The following is a 22,135-nucleotide window of genomic DNA, read 5'->3' on the forward strand; positions in this document are numbered from 1 at the left end:
GCCACGTGAAGTGTCGAACGCCCGCCGGCAGGAGGTCACGGGGCAGACCCAGCAGGTGCCACGGGTCGACTGACTGAGATGACTGCCCGATCCACCACCTGTGCCCCTTCCTGTGCAAACAGATTACACACACGCACAGTGTACACGCACGCACAGTGTATACACACTCACCATGTGTACACACACAATAGTGTTCACGTTGTTGAGCTCACGCACCCAAGGGGTCAATATTCATGAGAGGGAGCAATGGAAAAGGAATCTAAATAAACTCAAACCCCCGCTCTTGACGTCATAACTCCGCAATATCTCATCGGTGTGAGACGCCTGAGGCAGATGTGCCTCGCTAGTGACGTCATGTCACCAAGGTATTCGACCCCCCAACCCTCCAGCGCGCTTTTGAGCGTGACGTCACGTCTGGTTGGTCACTGCCGATTTCCGTTCCAGTAAAAATCCTTATTTAAGCAAAGCTACGCTCATTCACATTTGGTTCATTAACAAAATGTATTCATGCATACCGTCGCGAGTTCATTGCGAAGGGTTGAGCATCCACGCCGCATCATTGGACATGGGCACGTGTCATTAACATAATTTATTCAGTTACACCGCCGCAATAATCGAAACGTCGTAGTATGCTATTATTTAATTTATTAATTTATCTTTATACGTGACTTTACCGAAATAACCAAAGAGTAATCCCTGCAGTCACGAAAGCTCCAAATTAAGATTGAACCACTTCTACGGGGAAGTTTTAAGCTTATCTTTTTTTCTCTCTCTCTGGTTTTTTTGTTTTCTCTCTCTGCCTGTGTCCTCTCTTTGGAATTTTCACACTTAAATTCTAACTTAGCAATCTTTGAAATACGTAATCAACCAGGCTATGCGTTAATTGTGTGTTGACCGACTCTCTGTTGCATTACATTTCGATATTTTGCTAGGTTATTTAATTTTAGTGTGTCTCTCTCCCGTTCACCTAAGTTTCAAGCTTGCGTACCGTACCACGCGTCGTCTTCGTAATTTTCAAGCTTGCGTGTACCGTACCACACGTCGTCGTACTCATTGACATGCTAATTTTTTCTTTGCCCCCTCCCTCTCTCCGCCATCGCCCCCCTCTCTTTATTTAAGGCCTCGTCACAGAAACGATCTCTCTCTTTGTGCCGATACGTGTTCTCTCTCTGTATCTTTGTGATATCTGTCTGCTTATATGTCTGTCTATAGTTTTCTGGTTAAATTTTTGTTGCTATTTCTTTTATACCTGATGATGATTGCTTGTGTTGCAATCGAAACGTCGTAGTATGCTATTATTATTTTTTTTATACGTGACTTTACCGAAAGAACCAAAGAGTAGTAAGGGTTTATCACGTAAACAGAATATGGCCAATTCGTCACTAGTACAGAACACCGATTGTGTGTTGGAGAGCCAAGCCACAACATTTACAATCTGAGTACGACGTTTCACCAGTAATTACAACCAGCTTCATCAGGCCATAGCCAAATGTTGTGGCTTGGCTGTGTGGAAATATAAATCGGCTCGCTGGGATTATAGCTCAGCATGCTAAGCGTTGCACTACCGCTCCCCACTCACGCACAAACATCATTGAAAGTATATTGATCAAACATGAGTAATGTCTTGCCATGCTGGCTTTGTTAGAATAATTGATTTCTAACAATGAAGTCGGTAAATCAGTTTTTTGTAACGGTTCCTCGGTTGTGTTATATAATCGCAGGGCTTGTTTGTTTAATAATGAGGGCAGCTTTTAAATACGTTGCCCTTGGAGAGCTTCAGGATAGACAATGTTGGATGTTTTCCCATCTCATGGGTTTAATTGAATGAAGCTTAAATTTTGGCATACATGTCGACAAATTGGTGGAAGAGCTCTTTGCATCTCAAGAAGATATTGAAGCCGCCGTTTCATACCATGATCCTGAAGGCAAAGACCTCCATGGCGGAAATCTTATGTTGTTTTGGCAAGCTTGTTGCTGGGTCAGTTTGGCGGACTAGGAAATGGTAGCCATCATCACCTTGCAGGGTTTGCATCTTGGTGTTGATGACATTGTTGCAATGCTGGTGAGCCTGTCTAGTATTGTCAGACATGCAAGGAGATCTGTGAGAACAAATATAGCAGTGCAGTGGAGACACTTATGTTATGGTGAGTGCGTGGAATTTTAGTAGATGAAATGTCAAAATGTGTTTGCATGTGTGGCAAACCGGAAGTAGTGAGAATGCCCCAGGCTTTAACACATGGCAAGAGAAAGTGAGGGGGGGAGGTGAGGAGCGGGGGGGTGTGCAGGTGGTACAGGTGTTGAAGGTGAGCAGGTAAGCTAAAAATAGCACGAAAAACACTAACTCCCCCGTGAGTACACATGGAAAGTTTGGGGTGTGTTGGCGCAATTTGGTTCACAAAAAATCTACACAAGCGCAAAGTCGCACCCGCCCCTCACCCTTCATCCTGTGGATGTTCGACGCACAGGATGGCACCACTTAGCCAATTCGAGTTGGCCTGAGTTACGTGGGTCACACAGCCACGAGGCGCTTGTTTTGTGAACACAACCCTGGGCCTGGCTCTATGGGTGATATCAATATAGAATATAAGTAAGAATGCCCCCCAATAGACTCCCCCTGGAACTCTACCAGACATGTCCCTCTGGGCGAAGACCCCGGGGCTGGCCCAAGACTATGTTGCTTGGCTGGCCTGGGAACACTTTGGAATTCCCCAGGATGAGCTAGAGTCTTTCGCCAGGGAAAGAGAGACCCGGACCACCCTACTCAGCATGCTGCCACCACGACCCTCACCAGGACAAGCGTTTTCAGAAACTAACGAACACAACTGTGATTCTTCTAGTTTTACCCGGGCCCGCTCACCATCATGAAGGTCCTTAATGATCGTGAGCAGAGGGTCAGGGACTCCGAAATCACGAAGAACAACCCAGAGCCCAGGCCTACTGATGATATCATAGGCCTTGACCAGGTCAATAAAGCTAGAGACCGCCCTTTCCTGAAACCGCATTGGGGCTCTGCAAGCCTCTCCTCGGCGTGCCTAGCAAGGCGATGTTGAATAATCCTTGCCAGGACCTTTCCTGGCACACTGAGGAGTGAGATACCCCTGTAGTTGTTACAGTCTGTGCAGTCCCCCTTCTTAAAGAGCGGGACCACTAGGGCATCCTTTCAGTCCTGCGGAACCCATTCAGTGGTCCAGACTTGTTATGATGTCATGTACAGTGAGGGAAAAAAGTATTTGATACCCTGCTGATTTTGTACGTTTGCCCACTGACAAAGAAATTATCAATCTATAGTTTTAATGGTAGGTTTATTTGAACAGTGAGAGACAGAATAACAACAACTTTTTCAGAAAAACGCATGTTCAAAAATGTTACAAATTGATTTGCATTTTAATGAGGGAAATAAGTATTTGACCCCCTCTCAATCATAAAGATTTCTGGCTCCCAGGTGTTTTTATACAGGTAACGAGCTGAGATGAGCACACTCTTAAAGGGAGTGCTCCTAATCTCAGCTTGTTACCTGTATAAAAGACACCTGTTCACAGAAGCAATCAATCAATCAGATTCCAAAATCTCCACCATGGCCAAGACCAAAGAGCTCTCCAAGGATGTCAGGGACAAGATTGTAGACCTACACAAGGCTGGAATGGGCTACAAGACCATCGCCAAGCAGCTTGGTGAAAAGGTGACAACAGTTGGTGCGATTATTCGCAAATGGAAGAAACACAACATAACTCAATCTTCCTCAGCCTGGGGCTCCATGCAAGATCTCATCTCGTGGAATTGCAATGATCATGAGAACGGTGAGGAATCAGCCCAGAACTACACGGGAGGATCTTGTCAATGATCTCAAGGCAGCTGGGACCATAGTCACCAAGAAAACAGTTGGTAACACACTACGCCGTGAAGGACTGAAATCCTGCATCGCCCGAAAGGCCCCCCTGCTCAAGAAAGCACATATACATGCCCATCTGAGGTTTGCCAATGAACATCTGAATGATTCAGAGGACAGCTGGGTGAAAGTGTTGTGATCAGATGAGACCAAAATGGAGCTCTTTGGCATCAACTCAACTCGCCGTGTTTCGAGGAGGAGGAATGCTGCCTATGACCCCAAGAACACCATCCCCACCATCAAACATGGAGGTGGAAACATTATGCTTTGGGGGTGTTTTTCTGCTAAGGGGACAGGACAACTTCACCGCATCAAAGGGACGATGGACGGGGCCGTGTACCGTCAAATCTTGGGTGAGAACCTTCCCTCCCTCAGCCAGGGCATTGAAAATGGGTCGTGGATGGGTATTCCAGCATCACAATGACCCAAAACACACGGCCAAGGCAACAAAGGAGTGGCTCAAGAAGAAGCACATTAAGGTCCTGGAGTGGCCTAGCCAGTCTCCAGACCTTAATCCCATAGAACATCTGTGGAGGGAGCTGAAGGTTCGAGTTGCCAAACATCATCCTCGAAACCTTAATGACTTGGAGAAGATCTGCAAAGAGGAGTGGGACAAAATCCCTCGTGAGATGTGTGCAAACCTGGTGGCCAACTACAAGAAATGTCTGACCTCTGTGATTGCCAACAAGGGTTTTGCCACCAAGTACTAAGTCATGTTTTGCAGAGGGGTCAAATACTTATTTCCCTCATTAAAATGCAAATCAATTTATAAAATTTTTGCCGTGCGTTTTTCTGGATTTTGTTGTTGTTATTCTGTCTCTCACTGTTCAAATAAACCTACCATTAAAATGATGGACTGATCATTTTTTTGTCAGTGGGCAAACGTACAAAATCAGCAGGGGATCAAATACTTTTTTTCCTCACTGTAGGGCAGTCTGCACAAACGCCACCTTCAGCATTTTGATTGGGAGATCATCTCTGCCCGGTGCCTTTCCTGGTTTCAGACTCTGGATCACCTTCAGTACTTCCTCAACAGATGGCACCTCTGCCAGCCACTCACAGGGGGTGACTTCTTACAATATTTGAGGCACCGCAGCCTCAGCAGGGTCATCCCCACTTTCTCCCACGTTATACAGGCTGAGGGATGTCCCCTCCCCCAGGACCTCACAGAAATGCTCAGCAAATCTGCAAAGCTGTTCCTGGGGGTCGGAGATTTGATCACCACTGTTTCCCCTAATGATGGTAATAGGTGTGGCGCTGCAGGTTTCTTTTTTTATAGAATTAAAGAGCGAATTGTGATCGGGGGCCATTGAGGCAGATTCCATCTACTCAGCAACCTGCGACTACCACCCATCCTTGCAGTGCCTCACGGCTCTCCAAACCTCTGAGCGAAGGCTGCGGTATGCCTCCTCATTCTCCGACGTGGGATGCTGTAGCCGATGAGAGTGGGCCTGTCGCTTTTTCTCAGGCAGCTTGAACACCTCCTCTGTCAGCCAGGATCTCTGGGGAGGTCTGGACCGTGTACCCAAAGCAGCCATTGCAGCAGCATGAGCCACAGTCCTAAACCTCGCCCATTTCCCCTCGACATCAGGATGAGTGGGAGATGATGCCAATCCCAGCCGCAAGCGAAGATTTACTGCTCACTTGCAACTTTCATCAGCTAGCTGAGAATGCCACTAAGGGCTTGAATGGGGTCCTGGGTGTACACCCACCACTGGAGTGGAAGAATGGCAGGCGCATCTTACAGATGACAAGTCAGTTTCAGTTTAATTTATTTGGTATATCCCTGTGAGCCATTCAGCTCTTGAATCGGGTGCAACCGCAACAAATAAAAAACATGAACAAGAAAACATCTTAAAGTGACTATGCACAAACAGAAACATCCAGGAAAAAATAGCAAAATCTTCCATAAAAAGCACCGTACACCGACACTGTGCAAAAATCCCAGTGGGATGCAAGTCAAACAACAACCACAAGACAACTTAGATTAAAGCCATCAGTTTAACTCCGTACTACAAACAAACATGGCCAAACCAAAAAACTTTTCTAAAACCAAAATAAAGCCATAAAAACAATGTTAACAGTGATCATAGGAACTGTGACCGAAATTTCACAATAAACGACATAAACAACATGTACCACCAAACCCTGAAGCCATAGCTGGCTGCATGAGTCACTCCATAAGTAGGATTATCAAAAATGTGCAATGCACCTTTAAAGATCAGCACACTAAATCAAAACACAAGATCATACTTTGCAGCGGTCATCCGGAGCGAAACTTTTGATTTTAGGCCACTGAATAGCAGTGGCAACTAGGGGTGTACAACTTCTCTAGAGGAGTTTCGAGTGAAGATCTCATAGGTAGTGATTCAAGTTGCAGTTTATTGGCAATAGCATTCCAGACCCTGGGGGCATCAATAGCAAAGGCCCTTCCTCCAGTTTTTGTACGGAATGTAAAGCTAGTAAAAGAGCGAAGAGCTTAGGTCACATACTTTATCTTCGAAACAGAGAGTAGAACCAGCAGGTAGTCTGCAGATTTTTTTGTAAGTACATCGTGAATAAATAAGATCTGGTGCACAAGCCGTCGAACGTTAAGAGATGTTAAGTTTGACCCAATGTAGAGATCACAGTGGTGAGTCCTATATGAGCAGTTCAATGCAAATCTTAAGGCCGAGTGATAAATTGAGTCAAGCTTCTTCAGTACAGTACTTGGAGCTGTTTTATATACGATGTCACAGTAATCAAGTAGAGGCAGTATGGTAGATTTGATCAATTCCTAACGGAACATAGCAGTGCTTGTGTCGATACAGAAAACCAATTTTTATTTTTGTCTTTTTACCAATATGATCAATGTGATCTTCAAAATTCAGTTTTGAATCCAGGATGACCCCAAGATACTTATAGATATTGACTTGCTCTATTTTATCATTATTTAAGGAATGTAATTGGGGAAAAAGAACTTCCTGCTTTAGTCCTGGTGAGAAGCATAGCACCTTTGTTTTGGAGGTATTCAGAACTAGTTTAAGAGCAACTAGCTGATGTAGTTTGTTGAAATCACCCTGGAGCTTAGCAATCACGTCATCCAGAGAGCGGCCAGCAGTAATCAGTATCGTGCCATCTGCAAAAATATGTACCCTGGAATGATCTATCAATGCCCAAGTCATTGACATAAAGAGAGAACAAGAGGGGGCCGAAGGATGGAACCCTGTGGAATCCCTTTTGTTATCTTAACACTGACCTTCAACCATCTGTGAATACAGTTTGGGTGCGAGAAAAGAGGTACATTTTTAACCATTCTACTGCGTGTTTGGAGAAACCGAGGCAACTTAGTTTACTAAGCAGGGTGTTGTGGTAGACTGTATCAAAGGCTTTTAATAAGTCAAGAAAAAGACTGGCGCAGTACTACATATTGATAAGGCTACTAATGCAGCAGATGTGGTGCTGTATTTTTTTCGGAACCCAGATTGTTTTAGATGTTGTCGGACAGGAAACTGCTAATTTGGTAGTTCAATAATTTTTCTAAAATTTTCATCAACGGGGACAAATTTGAGATAGGTCGGTAGTTATTTGGAACATCTTTAGGGCTCCCTTTGTGAAGTGGATGAACATAGGAATGTTTCCATTCTAGAGGTACTGATGCTTCTTTGAAAGTATGGGCTATAGGTTTATATATTAGGTGACCAACAGTTAGCAGAGCAAAGACGGGAATACTATCTGCTCCGTTAGAGGGGAGGACCCTTTGAGGTAGGACCGTTGTTTCAGAACATTACTTTCGTGAATTGGCTGGAAACTAAATTCGTTTAATGTTTGGACAGAGGTATAGGAATTTGCATGAGCAGGGGTGACTCCCAGTACATTACTTAAAAGGTTACCAGCTTCAGAAAAATTCAGGTTAAATTTGTCAACAATTTTTTTGGGCTCTGAAAAATATTCCCCATTTCGGTTAAGCTCAACGGGCAGATTATCTGTTTTGGATGCCTTTTCGATACATTTTTTTGTTTTCCAGGAGATCCTGGCATTTCCACGTGATTCCCGGAGAGTGGAGGAAAAGTAGGCATTTTTTGCATGCCGAATTTTTTGACGCATCTATTCCTTAAAATCCTGCATTCTTGCCAGTCATTGATCAAATTAATTTTCTGAGCACATGCCCAAGCCTTGTCCCTAGTTTTCATAAGCTTAGTAATCAAAGGATCAAACCATGGTGGGCATTTGCCTTTAGTTTTAAATCTATACAAACAGAGCATGTTTGTTAATAATTTGGAGAAATGTGTAATCTGAAGGTCTCCCAAGCTGTAGTCAGGTTGGGGATATCACAGACCTTGTCAATATCTGAGTGAAGCACATCATTAGTAAATGCCTGAATGCTAAAGTTTCTCTCGGAGTGCTTCTCAACCAATTTAGGGGGTGCTTTGGGTCTGGCTGATGATCTCACCCCAAATATGAAGGAGTGTTATTAGCCAGAGCACAAGTCAGTGCGAAATTGTGAAGGGCATTTGTCAATAGGACGTCTAGCAGAGATGGCTGTCCCGGATTTTTTAGGTTTGGTCTTGTGGGGACATTTATTAATTGAAACAGGCTAAATTCATCTGCAAAATTTGTGGCCACGGTCGGTGGGTTTAGCCAATTCCAATTTAGATCACCCACTAAAACTATTTCACCTTTAGGGAGGCCCCCAAGAAGCTCTCTCGGTGCAGACGTAGCTTCAACATCCTTCCCACTAGGCGGTCTATAGCAGCACACTACCAATATCTGTTGATTATTTGGGAGAGTTATTCTGAGAGCCAGACTTTCAAAGCAACATTTTTTAAACAAGGAGTGAGCTGGTGAACATGCAATAGCATTACGAACATAGATGGCAATTCCACCTCTGTTAGATCCTCGGTCACGCCGAAAAAGGTTGTAGTTGTCAATCGTAATCTGCAAGTCATTAACGGCAGGAGTGAGAAATGTTTCTGTTAGGCAAAAAATGGCCCGGTCCAGATTTGCCACTTCAAGTTTTAGTTGACTTAATTTAATCACACGCCCTCTAATGTTGACATGTAGAACACCGACACCTTTTTTGCCAGAAAAATCTACAGAATTACATGAGTTCTTGACATTTGTGCCAGGATGAAGCTCAATACCACCCAGAAACAAGAAAAGTAGAATTAATAGTCTGCACAGGTATTTTCTGTGAAAGGATGAAGAGCGGCGAACATTGGACGAATAGCAGCAGCTCGCAGTTGGTGATATTTTTAAGAGCAGAATGAAGTTTGGAAGGAGTACTGGTGAAGTAATGGGACAAAGATAGGGTTAGAAGTGTCTATAAGCTGTTTCATTAGCAGGTGTAGTGGAAAATTGAGCAACAAGTATGGACGCGAAGTTAGGCAGGTAGCCGTTTGTAGAGTTGAGTGTGGCACTAGATATAGCTGGGAGGACAGCAGTAGGATACACAGCAGGAGAATTGCACACAGTTTAACACACAAGCGAAAAGAAAAACATATATATACTTGTAGGCCGAGCGTTGAGAAATGTCTTGCCGCACTCGTCACACATACACGGCTTCTCGCCCGTGTGCTAGAATGTTTAGAGGAGTGTGAGGGGAGCGAGCTAGGCCGCAACCTCGGTGTGGGTGGCGTCTCTATGCATCGCATCTTCGCCGGCAGGGATATCCAGGCAAGCAGGGGGGTGCGTGGGGAGCGCGAGCTCGGCCGCAACCTCCGTGTGGCATCTCTCCACGCAGTGACCACCGCCACGAGTCAGCCCTGACGGATTGCAGCCGCCGCCGCTGCCTCCGCCCCACCCGTGGCACAGCTGCAGCTTCAGTAGTTGTTGCTGCGGTTACTCACGATACCCCCACAGTGATCGTGGTGAGGTGGTTATTTCGAATCCTCAACCAAGCAGCCTCCGTTAAAATCTCGAAGATGTCGGCGAGTTGACAGCGTGAACATTAGAACAAAGAACAAGTTTAGTTTGTCGAACACGTAGGCTTTATCCTTTAGCTGTATCTTTTTAAGTTGAGTTTATTCTTCCCCACGCTGCGCTACTGCTTCCAATCGGCGGGGGGGTGGGGTGAAGGGGGAGGCCTCGGCACAATCCAGGCAAGGCCTCACTCCCTCACTCGTCGTTAAGCCACACACACCGCTTAACCGTAAGCCACACACGCCGCATAACAGCCTGTTGCGTGATGCTGCTGCTTAGGCAGTGGTGCACAAGACAAAAACGCAAACACGTTTGGCAATATATATAGAGGCGACGTGTCTGCAAACGGGCCTTCCTCACAGCACAATGCACAGGGCAGGCGTCTCGATTAAACCCCCCTGCACCCGCCAATCTCAATTTAAACAAAATTTAAACACACACACAGCTCACTCACACACACAGCTCACTCACACACACTCACACACAGCTCACACGCAGCTCATTCTCATGCACAGCTCACACTCACTCACGCAGCACAACTCACACACCGCTGCACACGCCGCCGCCATCTTGAGACGTCGATGGGCAGATCAGCTCCACGGTAGATCCTGGTGTCAAGGACATGGGCCCGCATCCACTGTTCCGTCACTATGTAGTCCAGAAGATGTTCTTGCTTAGACCCGGCATGCATCCATGATGTTTTGTTGATTTGCCGATGCCAGAACAGCATGTTGGTAATTACAAGCCCATGGGCTGCACAAAAATCGAGCAGCCTCCTACCGTTATTATTGAGCTGATCTGGCCCATGCCTTGCAATCACTCCAGACCAGGTGCCAGCATCATGACCAACTCGGGCATGGAAGTCACCCAACAAGATGACTCTATCCCATGGGGCCACTTGAGCTAGCACCTGTGACAAGAGGTCATAGAAGGCATCTGACTCATCACATACACACACACGAACTCGCACAGACACAACGCACACACATATATGGACTCACACACCCACATGGACGTACCCATGCACACGCGAACTTTTATAAATAAGTTTGTAAATAGTTTTTTTTTATGTATGTGACTTTAGCACTACGTGTTAAATTTAACTACTGTAAAGTTGACGGATGCGAAAATGGAATAGCACTGGCTCACTTACAGGGCTTATGGCGTGGTACCTGGGTTCTTTTTTTTAACCAAATCCTTCGCAAGTTTTGTACACAGACAGACACACAGATAGAAATAATGACGTTTATAGGTCAGATGTTAATGATCCATGTGTAATGCGAGCGTATGTAAGGTTTCGCTGCCCCAGCCCTAAGCCAATCAGGCGCCACGAAGTATTGGGGGCAGGGTCTGGGGGTGGAGCCGGGGGGCGTTAAGGGAGGGGTATTATCTGGAAGGTTCTTAAGGGGTGTGGCGAAGGGCGGAGTCTGGGTGATGTGGAAATGGGATATAAGGGGGAGCCGGAAGGGGCTCGTGGTCAGTTGGTGGGAGCTGGAAGCTGGACCACGTCGGGAGTCTCCTCGAGCCATCGGCCACGTGGCAGCGCGGAGACAGCTCCCAGCGCGCTTTTGGCCAGTGGTGCGCGGGAGCGGGGAAGCGTGAGAGCCGCGCGGGAGCGGGACGTCAGTCTGCGACGTGCCGCGGAGTGACTGAGGGGAGCGGAACGCGAGCTGTCCATATTGAAGAATAAAGAGACGGAGACACAGTCGCTTGTCATTGACCTGTTTTATCACACATGTGAAATGCATGTGTATTTAAGAGTTTATCTTTATAGGGAGCTGTAGCGCAGTTATTTCACTGCATTATGAACTCAACAATTAGTTTGATTATCGCTGACAGCAAACATGATTGATAACACTGCGTAAAAAAAAATTGTCCCTGCGTAGTAAGTGTTATTTTCTAATTGCTTGTGCCTCAAGAGTACAGAAAATGGCTATTATTCCCAACAAACTTTGCTTTTGTGACCAGGACAGTGATATTTTGAAATGTACCTATTTTCAATGAGAAAATGTGTGCATTTGTGTCATTCCTTAACGTAAAGTCCTGGTCACAAAAGGAAAGTTTGTGGGCATAACCAATACAAAATGACACTAGCCATCCAGGGACGAAAATCGTGTTACATAGTGTAAGTGAAAGCTGAACTTATTGTGGGCCCCTGCTATGTTGATTCATCTTGAATTAATTACATGGTGAAGTGTGAGGAAGCATTAATACTGAGCAGATGAAGGTGGCCAGGCATGGTTCTGAACACACCACCACCTTTTTACCATGTGGGTGTGTGACAGTATCAAGTTTGTATTTGCCGTAAAGTATATTAACTATTGAACATGTAGGTTAAATCAAAACAATCGTTTAATTTAGTTTTCCTCTGGGACTTTTTGTTAGTCAGAAAAATATCTCAGCACATATGCAGCTGAAGTTAGATCTGTTCATCCGAGCATTCAAACAAATCTGAGCCTGGCTTCCACCTCAAAGTTTCGATTGAACATTCATTTATGCATTTTTGCATAATACAAATAGTATTATTTTCAACACACTTTGCTATTATAGCTGAATTTTTCTTAAATATTCCTTTCATAGCTAGACAGCCGAAATTTTGTGCATTGAGTTTTGGGTAAACATTGATTTTGAAGATACTAGAGCATCCAGGCCTATTTATGACCATTGGCCCTCTCATTGTGTGCCTTTAACAGCCCACGTGATGAATTGGGGAATTATTTTCACTATAAAGTATCATGAATATATGAATAAGTATAGATGTGTAAGTCATATGTGACTGTATATATGTGCATTCCTCTGTGCCTTGATACTGACATAGATGGTGTGGATATGTTTTTCTGTCTGCAGCTGACGCTTCCTCTGACTCTTCCTCTGCAGAATTGGTCTGATGGAGCAAAGGAACTCGGCGCAGCTCGGTACAAGAAGGAAACAATTCGACCAGTATGCAAACAGCACGGATCGTACTGGAAGTTTGACACAGCACCAGAGAACTCGCACAGGAGAAAAAACATTCAAGTGCACTGTGTTGTGACAAGGCATATGCACGGTCATCAACTCTTCAGATCCACCAGAGAACACACATGGAAGAGAAACTTTTCAAGTACAGTTTGTGTGTAAAGGTATTTTCAGGTTCATCTCCTCTGAAACGACACCAGATAACACACAGGGGAGAGAAACCCTTCAGGAGCCTTTTGTGCGATAAAGCATTTGCAAAGCCATCATATCTTCAAACACACCAAAGTACACACACGGAAGAGAAACCCTTCAGGTGCACCATGTGTGAGAAGGCATTTACAGAGTCATCACTTCTTAAAATACACCAGAGAACGCACACAGGAGAGAACCCCTTCAAGTGCACTGTGTGTGAGAAGGCATTTGCACAGTCATCACATCTGAAAACACACCAGAGAATGCACACAGGAGAGATCCCCTTCAAGTGCACTGTGTGTGGAAGTGCATTTGCATGGTCATCAGATCTTAAAATACACCAGAGAACACACACAGGAGCGAAACCCTTCAAGTGCACTGTGTGTGAGAAGGAATTTGCACAGTCATCAAATATTAAAATACACCAGAGAATACACACAGGAGAGAAACCCTTCAAGTGCAGTGTGTGTGAGAAGGCATTTGCAACGTTATCAAATCTTCAGTGCCACCAGAGAACACACACAGGAGATAAACCCTTCAAGTGCACTGTGTGTGAGAAGGCATTTGCAACGTTATCAAATCTTCAGAGCCACCAGAGAACGCACACGGGAGCTAAACCCTTCAAGTGCACTCTGCGTGAGAAGACATTTGCACGGTCATCACATCTAAAAACACACCAGAGAACGCACACAGGAAATAACGTCTTCAAGTGCAGTGTGTGTGAGAAGGCATTTGCAACGTTATCAAATCTTCAGAGCCACCAGAGAAAGCACACAGGAGCTAAACCCTTCAAGTGCACTGTGTGTGAGAAGGCATTTGCAGCGTTATCAAATCTTCAGAGCCACCAGAGAACGCACACGGGAGCTAAACTCTTCAAGTGCACTCTGTGTGAGAAGGCATTTACAGAGTCATCACATCTAAAAACACACCAGAGAACGCACACAGGAGAGAAACCCTTCAAGTGCAATGTCTGTGAGAAGGCATTTGCACAGTCATCAGTTCTTCATCGACACCAGAGAACACACAGGCATCAGAAGATCCCCAAGGAGCGGAGTCTGAAATCGGCTTGTGTAAGTCCAAGTGCTGCAATGAACCCATCCCTGCTGAAAAAAGAACCAGAATTTAATTCCAGCTTGGACGCAATGAAATGTATCAAGGTGGATTTTGAAGAGGTGAAATGTGAAGAAAGTGATCGTGAAGAGCTATGAAGCGATGGTAAAATGTGAAGATGAAGATTCAACTCTAAAATCGGACCTTCACATCGATGGAGGCGACATGAAGCAGGAGGAGAATTCTGACTGTGAGGCAGAGCGAGGCAACTCCCAGGAGTTTGTGGAAGTGGAGGTGTGGGTGGACTTCTTAGACAATACAAAGTCAAATGGAGACCCGGTAGATGTGTAAGCTTCATGAAGCTCCAATAGATTCACCTTTGTCACAGGCCTTTTATTAAAATAACGTTAAGTTGCACACTCAATTCCTAGGTTCAACCTGCAAAGTAAGAGCAGCCAGTATTTGCGGACCTGTGGGTAGGGTAGATCTCTAACCAGGAGCCAGAGCCAATAAGCTCCGAAGCATTTTCTATGTTTTATTATGTTATAATAATTTTAGCATTTATATGGTGCTTGCTTAATCGCCTCAGCAACTCAGTTGTTTCGTATCATCTCATCACAAACACTCGAAGAGCATGTTGTATGTATGCCTTTTCCATAAAATTACATTGATTGATTTTTTTTCTATTGTTTTGTCATCTACGTACCTCTTCCATAAGGTCGGGGAATGGAACTTTCTACAAGCAAACTGAGGGCACCCCTATCTCCGGTAGTAGCCAACGTTTTCATGGAGAAATTTGAGAAATTTGAGACTGACGCCATCTAGACTGCCACTCTACGCCCGACCTTATGGAAGAGGTACGTAGATGACACTTTTGTCATCTGGCCACATGGCCGGCCTGCTCTAGACCAACTTCTCGACCACATCAATTTCATACACCCAGCCATCAGATTCACCATGGAAGTCGAAAAAGATGGCAAGCTACCCTTTTTGGATGTCCTAATTAAAAGGAGACCTGATGGTTCAATGAGCCACTTTGTCTACAGGAAAGCCACCAAACGGATGCTTACCTAAAACCGGATTCCCACCACCATCCCAGAAGAATTCCCTCATCAAGACTCTATACCATAGAGCCCAATGCATATCCGACCAGGAACACATTGCCAGTGAACTCAAACACGTACGCCAAGCTCTTAAGGCTAATGGTTACTCCAACTACACAATCCGCAAAGCCATCACTCCAACCATCAAGAAGGATCCTGTTGAGGAGCCTTTCGAGACCATCACCTTACCCTACATTGCTGGGGTCACAAAAAAGATCTCCAAAATCCTGATAAACACAAGATCCAGGTTCGATTCAACACAGTACATAAAATCCGTGATCTGGTCCCGTCTGTAAAATATGTGGTTCCAGACATACAGTACCCTGGCGTCTACAAACTAAGTTGCCTCTGTGGTAGCAGTTAGATTGGAGAAACCAAACGACGTGTCTCGGACCGCATCCGTGAACATTAAGCAGACTTGAAACACGGTAGGACAAACACCTCAGCCGTGGCAGATCACTGTTACAATTCAGTGGGCTCACATGATATTGACTTCTCCAAGACAGAGGTTCTCTGCAAGCCATCTGGCTACCATGAGAGATTCGTTCATGAGGCGATCCACATATACAAACACAGAGACAATTTCAACCGAGAAGATGGATTCTGGCTTAGCAATCATTGGAAGGACGTAATAAACCATTTCGGATCTTAACTGATTGTGTTCATGTTTACTGGGACTTTCAGACCGCGTTCCACTCACTGGCATTGTATTCTCCGCAGGGAATGGATTCTTTGCTCCGCTGCAAGTTTCCTCTCCCTACTCTCCCATTGACATATTTCATTGCTTCCTCTTAGTATTTTTCACACGATGGTCAATGGTACAGTGTATAATGACAAATAGTATAAAATGTATATGCTTAATACAATGTACAAAGTAATATATAGTATCGTAATTCTATAGTGAATATACAGCAGTCTGATATACATTAGGGTGGGTAGAATAATACATAGTGTAATATTACAATGTATAAAGTGGTTTTATAGCAATACAGTATGTAATTTAACGTTGGGTTTGTCTATGGCAGTATATAGTATGGTGTAGACTCGTGTGATGTAAGAGAATAAAGTTTAGATGGAAGCATATTATATTTTTTACGACGTAGAATTGTAATGTATTACTTACTGTTAGTAACTCAGCTTATTGTAGAGTATATTTAGTATACTGATGATACTATGTAGTTTATACTTTAGTTGTTTACGTGGTGGTTTTAGTTACTGCAGCTACATACTATTAACACTCCTTCCCTTTATTAATGCTACCCCTATACCCTCCCTTTGATGCTGCTAATCCTGCATAATGCACGGGCATAAGTAGTACTAATCACATACCTGCATTTCCCATATCCCCTCCCTTTGATGCTGCTAATCCTGCATAATGCACGGGCATAAGTAGTACTAATCACATACCTGCATTTCCCATAAATATGCTAAATTCCTCTTGATATGCAAATTCTTTTGTCAAGGCGCCCTTTCCCCCCCTTCCAACCCAGCTTACATATATGCTCCAAGCATGGTGCTGTTTTATTCAGACGCTGTCACCTCGATAGACCTGGTTTTCACCTGAGGACAGCTGCTTGCGTTGTGGCCAAAACGTCGTGAGAATTATTTTATTATGTTTTATTTTTATTATTTTATTACTTCCCTTCTACGTGACTTTACCGAAAAAACCAAGAAGATGCCCATAATTAGATTGCGTTAATTTCAATGTTTGGTGAAACCCGCCACTACGCGATTTGTTCTCCAGCACACTGGTGTGCTGTACTAGTGTAGTGTAATAACTCCGACTGTTGTCCAGCAACGGCAACAGCGGTGGACAAATAGTACACACGCCAGTGAGCATATACACGGGTTAGTCGGCAGGGCAGAAAAACTGGGGCAAGGGTCATGGAAGACTCCATCTGGAAGCTCCTGGAACCTGCTAGTGGGTTCGAGAAGGGAAGCGCGGCCAGGACGAAGCTAGGCCGTACTGGGTAGCATGAAAGCAGCTGAGAGTGGGAGCTGAGGGCTGTCAGTTTTGGGAGTGGACTCATCTCGTCATGGCTGTCATCTTCGCCGCCTTCGTCAATGCCGTCTTCGCTAGATATTGCACGGCCGGATAGTTGTTGGTTGTCTCGGTCAGCGCCATTGGTGTTACATGGTCAGGGTTGTGTTTATGCTAGGTTTGACGACGAGGTAGTACGATGGCAAACCTGTGAAGGTATTAATAAAGGTGCCCCCTTAGAAACCTTGTCTCCCGCAACGATGACACTACAACTGGTGTTAGGAGTGGGGTGAAGAAAGAACCCACCTATAGTGTCATTGGAGGATGGGAATGGCGAAACATTCATCCCTCCAGCAGCCACGGGAACCCGGTTATGAAGCCCATTGGCGGAGAGAGAGCGGCTGCGGATCGGCAGGAGATTGGCGGAAAATTGGCGAGAGAGGAGCCCGATCCTCCGTGGTCATGCGCCGAACACGCGGCATGGCCGAGGACCACCATGTTGAGGGGAGCGCGGGGAAGTGCGGGAGTCACTCCACAGCCAGCGGGGTGTAAAAGAGTCACGAGGGGACCCTAACGGCGATCCCCATCTCTGTGGGAGAGCGGAGGATCCTGGGCCGGAGACCGCACATGTGGTGGGTGCCATTTTGCCCGTAGTGGGCTTGGCATGGCTGGCAGGCGCTATTTTGTGAAGAGCGCGGGACAGCGCTGGAGGGGCGGCGGAGTTAAAGGCGCTGCAAGGGGATATTTTTGGCCTCCCGTGTGATGCCCGCCCGAGATTTCTCCAGTGGAAGCGAGGGGAAGCCGAGAAACCTTTCACTTTCCGGGAGGCGCTGCTGGTGCTGGGGCAGACCGCATTCCTCCAGACGGGTGAGATGGCGCTCGACTCCTTGGCGGTGGAAAGACTGCTGGCGTCGGGAGTCGGGGATCGTCCTACCCTTCGGAGGAAGGCTCGGGGATCACGTCCTTGAAGGTGGCCCGGGAAATTCAGGGCCACGAGGCCCGCCAGCATTGGCCCAAAGTGGAGGCTTGGCCGTGGCAGGAGGAGGACATGGTGGCTGTGGTGTGCGGCCTGGGGACGCACGGGAGAAGGCCCCCACGGGTGGGTTGGCAACCGGGGAAGCCCCCTCCGCCCTGGGGTCCCACGGCCAAGTGTTTCAGGTGTGGTCAGCCGAGCCACATCGCGATAGAATGCCGGGGTGTCAGCAGGGTGCCGGCAGCACCACCGTAGCACTCCGACCTGCCGGCAACATTTTCCCAAGCTGCACCGGATCCAAGTCTCTGATGCTTTCCGTGACTGCCGTGTGCAAAGTGTCAGGGGCTGGATCTGATTAGATGCTACTGCGGATTTCAGGAAAGGGCCGTGCCCTTCGGCCATTGTTTTTTGGTTCCCATTCCTCGGAATCTCAAGGAATGCAAACCCTGCCAAGGCGGGGGTAACCAGTGTCGAGGACCGGCTCACGTGAGCTATGTTCTGGTAAAGGCGGACTCTCCCTTGTAAGGTCGGATTTGGGGGGGTTGTGTATATTGTTTGGCTTGTGTTATCGGCTCTCGTGGGGGGGGGGGGGGCGTCACGGTTATGTGGTCCCTGATGGGGTTCTTGCCCATGCCGCAGTTGCGCTGCGTGTTGGCGGCTTGTGGGGGGGTGCCACGGGTTGTCCTTTTTGTTGGCGGTCCGCGGGGGGCGCCGGAGTTGCACTACGTGGTTATGGTTTGTGGGATACACTGCGGTTGTGTTGCAACCAAGGTTTTTTTTTTGGGGTAAATTGTTTTTTCGTGTTGATGGTGTTCCTCTGGGTTGGGGTTGCTCTGCCTGTCCCCCAGTTGCAGTTGCAACGGCAACTGCGGTGGACAAATAATACACACGCCGGTGAGCATATACACGAATGTGTCGGCAGGGTGGAGAAACTGGGGCAAGGGTCATGGAAGACCCTATCTGGAAGCCCCTGGAACCTGCTAGAGGGTTCGAGAAGAAAGGTGCGACCAATGCAGAGCCAGGCCACGCTGGGTACAATAAAAGCAGTTGAGAGCGGGAGCTCAGCGCTGCCGGTTCTGGAAGTGGGCTCGTGTCGTCGTCGCTGTCATCTTTGCTAGATATTGTGCGGCCGGATAGTTGTTGGCTGTCTCGGTCAGCGCCATCGGTGCTACACGGGCAAGGTTGTGTTTAGGCTAGGCTAGACGACTAGAGAGAGCGCATTTATATTTACGCGATCTAACCCAAAAAAAATCTTATGCATGATTCTAGATTTGAAGCTTTCGTGACTGCAAGGATTCATATTCTTAGGTTTTATCGGTAAAGTCTGTGAAGGATGTCGTTCCTGACTTACAGTATCCTGGAGTCTACAAACTGAGTTGCAGTTGTGGTGATTGCTACATTGGAGAAACGAAACGTCATGTCTCTGATCGTGTCCGCGAGCACAAGTCAGATCTGAAACACAGCAGAACTGATTCTTCGGCCGTTGCCGATCATTGCTACAACTCTGTGGGCTCTCATGAAATTGTCTTTTCCGAGACCAAGGTGCTCTGCAAACCTCCTGGCTACCATCAAAGGTTTGTACACGAAGCCATACAAATATACAAACCGACATAATTTCAACCGTGATGATGGTTACAAACTGAGTAATCATTGGAAAGATGTGATTAACCATGCAAAACAGATTTAACTACACTTATTTGGACCATCTTATTTGACAGACAACTATTCTTGAGTTACTATACAGGTTACTGATAGACAGCCAGTTTTGTTTTACCAGGTTTAGCTTCTTTTTTCACACACTGGTTTCCTGCTATAAGTTTTACCCACCAAACAACATAGCAGGAGGCTGTTTCTTCCTGACCTGCTTTTTGTGCTTTTACCATCTACATGGCAGAGGCTCGGTCTCATTTGCAGCATTTTGTTATGTAGGCTAGCCGTAGTCTCAAGCCGCACCTCACCATAATAAAGGCTCAGTCATTTGTTATACAGTCTAGCCGTAGTCTCAAGCCGCACCTTACCATAATAATTAAAAGTGGGCCGTTCCTGGCCCTTCCCCCCCCCCTCAACCATTATATATACGGAGTGGTATCTCTTGTAATCTCTCATTTACTTGATACAGCTGTCGTGCTGTGACGGTTCCACCGGAAGACGGAAGCTTGTGTTGCCTCCGAAACATCGTGATTTAAATTTGTTATTTTACTTTTATTAATGTAACATTTTTACCTACGTGACTTTACCGAAAAAACCTAAGACTATGAATATCTTATGGATGATATTGGTTGCAAAAGCCTACGTGTTAAACTTTCTTAATTGCCTCAGCAATTCAAAGTTTTGTATCATATCTCATCACAAACACTCGAAGAGCACCCCTAAGTGGCAGCTGCCTCTGTGTGGCATAAGGTGGCCCAGCACCAGCCTGCATGTGGATATGAGTCTGTCAGTCAGTCGGGCGATAATTAATGTGTAATCTCAGTTGTGCAATTTTTGGACATTTGGAATTTCCCAAATTTTGACAATGACACCAACATGCAAAGACCAATGTGTTTTGAATAACACAATATGTTTTACATCCATTCTTTAAGCAGACGGTGCATATTTTGGTTGAGGTTACTGGAGTAGCCAGGGGTGCCTGTCGGATTTGAACCTTGAACCTCTGCAATAAATAGAGAATGCGCTACCACTTGGCTTCCCTCAATCTGAGTGTTGGCATGCCAACCAGTGGTTCTACGCAGATGTTCCATTTAGAGGGGTCCACATTTCACATGCCTAGAGAACGGAGGGCATGACTGTTGCCGAGAAAACCCGGAGCTTCATGCGGAGCGACAGGCCAGGTAGCTTCCACACAGCATTGCAGAGCTGATGGAAAGATAATGCCGCCCGACAGATTCGGATCACCCACACACTGTCCACATCCGCAGGGTAGACGTATTGTGTACACACAATGTATATACAGCGTACACACAGTCTGCACATACACTGTATACACAAATACACTAACAAAAACAATAACTGCCATTCGCCAATACGTGGTGGTGATGTCCCCATGGCGCTTGTGCCAGGCTATGTGCACGTTAAGGCCACGTGAAGTGTCGAACTCCCGCCGGCAGGAGGTCACAGGGCAGACTCAGGTGCCATGGTTCAACTGAGATGACTGGCCGATGCACCACCTGTGCCTCCTACTGTGCCAACAGTGTACACACACATTGTGTGCGCGCGCGCACACCGTGTGTGTGTACACAGTTTGTATACAGGGGCCGTCCATAAATGACGTCACGCGATTTTGGACGATTTTGACCCCCCCCCCTTCGTCACACGACGTCACAAAAAGTCAGAACCCCCCTCAAATATGACGTCACAAAGCTCTGCCCACCCTCCCCCCAAAAAAACATGCTTCAAATTGCGTATTTAATGTGGCGCTACACTCTGACGTTGTAGGAGAAAACATTAAATGTATATTTAATCAAGAAGAACGTGTTGTCTATATTCATTTAAGTTGCGCATTTTGATGTGACGTCACATTTATCACACCCCCCCATCGTCACACATCGTCACAAATGTCTGACCGTCCCCTCCCCAGTTGCGTGACGTCATTTACACAGTTTGTACACACACACTGCATACACAGTTTGTACACACAATGTTCACGTTGTTGAGCTCACGCACCCAAAGGGTCAATGTTCAATAGAGGTGTAGTAGAGTTACCCACTCCATGTTCACAAACTGGGAGAGCTAATCGTTGACAAGGTTTTCCCGCTCAAACTAACGGTCAGGGTCTCACAAGTTGTGAGAGCTGACCGTAAACAAGGTTTTCCCGCGCGACCTAACGGTCAGGGTCAGATAGGGTGAATTAGGATCCTAAAGCAGATTGGGAACGACCAATCACAGGGTTCCACAAGGTGGCCGGGGATTGGACAACCCGGCCACGAACAAGTATAAAGCGAGAGCACTCAGAGCTCTCGGGGAGTTCGACTACACGAAGACCCAAGACGGCGGAAGAAGCCTAGGACCCTGGACCAAGCCCTCCAGCCCTTATAAGGGCTCGGGTTCAGAGTAACCAGTGGTCGGGGAGACATCCCTTAGGTCCAGTCAGAGGA

At 46.3% G+C, this 22,135-nt stretch overlaps 1 pseudogene across 1 annotated transcript in view; it reads left to right on the top strand.

Annotated features, from left to right (window-relative positions):
* The window catches only part of LOC144738235 (uncharacterized), a 58,371-nt pseudogene that overhangs the window by 20,750 nt on the left and 15,486 nt on the right, over nucleotides 1-22,135 (top strand). Inside the window, exons 3-5 of the transcript XR_013589189.1 lie at nucleotides 13,056-14,122; nucleotides 18,016-18,226; nucleotides 18,890-18,935. The product of XR_013589189.1 is annotated as an uncharacterized LOC144738235 (transcript). The remainder of the gene's footprint in view (nucleotides 1-13,055; nucleotides 14,123-18,015; nucleotides 18,227-18,889; nucleotides 18,936-22,135) is intronic.

This window comes from Lampetra planeri, chromosome 78 (assembly GCF_965212315.1).
Source record: "Lampetra planeri chromosome 78, kcLamPlan1.2.h2, whole genome shotgun sequence".
In the NCBI taxonomy this organism is placed as follows: domain Eukaryota; kingdom Metazoa; phylum Chordata; class Hyperoartia; order Petromyzontiformes; family Petromyzontidae; genus Lampetra; species Lampetra planeri.